The sequence below is a fragment of the Schistocerca gregaria genome, chromosome 8 (assembly GCF_023897955.1).
Source record: "Schistocerca gregaria isolate iqSchGreg1 chromosome 8, iqSchGreg1.2, whole genome shotgun sequence".
In the NCBI taxonomy this organism is placed as follows: Eukaryota; Metazoa; Arthropoda; class Insecta; order Orthoptera; family Acrididae; genus Schistocerca; species Schistocerca gregaria.
In genome coordinates, this window is record NC_064927.1 from 386,784,907 (window position 1) to 386,786,867 (window position 1,961).

Consider the following 1,961-nt stretch of genomic DNA (forward strand, 5'->3'; position numbering starts at 1 on the left):
GACTACTCTCCTGTACTCAGATTTAGCAGCCTTGATAATCTGATTAGAATTTATATCTAAAACAAGGAGCTGCATGTCATGATCTGATAGTCTATTTATTACAGGTTTTATGATATGATTTTGTTCCTTTGATTTGTCTATAAAAATGTTATCAATGTCTGTCCTTGGGGATTTAATGATCCTAGTTGGAAAGTTTACAGTGTGAGTTAGATTGCTATACAACATTAGTAACTGCAGTAAATGTTTACTGGAAGATTGCATTAGCAAATCTGTATTAAAGTCACCAGCAATCATAAAGTCTTTGTTTTTTCCTGTTAAATAACCCAAGAGAGCTTCTAGATTATTTATGAATAGATTTCTGTTTCTTGCAGGTGTTCAGTAAATAATTAATATTATATAGGATCTGTTATGGAACTCTACTTCTGTTGCACATGCTTCTAGATGCTGCTCTAAACAGAATTTATTAATGTCAATTTTCTTGAATTTATGGCAGTTTTAAATAAATGTGGCAACTCCTCCTCCATCCATATCTACTCTGCAGAAGTAGGAAGCTAGCTTAAATCCTGAAATGTCTAAAATATCTATACCAGTGGTCACTTGATGTTCAGAGAGGCAGATTATGTCAATTTGGTTAGATGAATTCATTTCATCAATACAAATGAGTAGTTCATCAACTTTATTTCTGAGTCCCAGAATGTTCTAGTGTAATAAAGATAACTGATACTACATACTAATGGGATGTAATGATTATCTGAAATAACGGTATTACAATAAAATGAGAAGATGTGATAATGAAATCAAATGATATGATGATAGATTACTACAGACAGAATAATTAACTGGAAATAAAACAGATGATGAGTTGATGATATTTTTAATTAGTGAATACTTTTAAATTAATAGTTATTTATTTCAGCTCTAGGTATAGGTTCAGCAGAGATTTTTTATACATGATTTGGAAGCAAGGGAAGAGAAAATCATAAAAAGGATAAAATAAAAGATGGCCACCATTTATAGTGTGGTGAAGAAGACACATGCAACACCTGTGCAAAGATGAAATTTTTCCTTTCCAGAATTAAAAGAGCTTCAGCCAACTACAGCTTATTTCTGTCCACTAAAGAGATTCAATGAAGTAGTTAGGCAATAGCTTTTCATTTTTAAGCTCAAACACCCTGAACTGAAAAATCTAAGTCAGTATAAAGAATTGTAATGAAATTCAAAGAGTAAAAAAGATTGTCCATTAGCTCATCACCACAAATAGTACTGCACTTCACTGAGCATTCACAGATGTTCTTCTGGTGGCGTCCACAGTGTGAATTTATAGTTTTAAGTAATGTTTTACAGGTTACAAGCACTGCTTATGAATTGGGGAATCAAACTCACATGAAAAATTGTATAATTACGATTACCGCAACAAAAAATTAAAAATTATGGATTGTCCTTCACTGCTGTTTGTCTGTTAACAGCAAATCATGTATTGTTACACACTAAATCAATTAGACACTGAGCCACCTTAAATGATGCTCTATTTTTGATTAATGACATCTGATGTGAATAGTATTGTGAATATAGAAAGCAGTAGTAAATCTTGTACGGATAATAGAATCAGTTGTAGACAGAAGGATATGACTTTAGAAACAGTGGAGCAGGTAGATATTAGTCATAAGCGATGTGATTACTGGCCAGAAGAATAACCTGTAGATGTAAAGAAAAGAGTGCACTCAACCCAAATTAATTATTTTTTGAGTCTATTAATTAAAAATGCCTAGGATGCTGTACTGATCGGTACAATATCATGAACATAAATGAGTGATAATCAGTTTCTGATTTACTATTTTTATTGTTCTAGAGTATGTAGTTAGATAAGCTTTGATTATACTACTAAGTAATTTTTGATGAATAAATCTCTGAATAATAATAACTAAATAATGAAAGGCTATGGTATCTTAACCAATTAATGT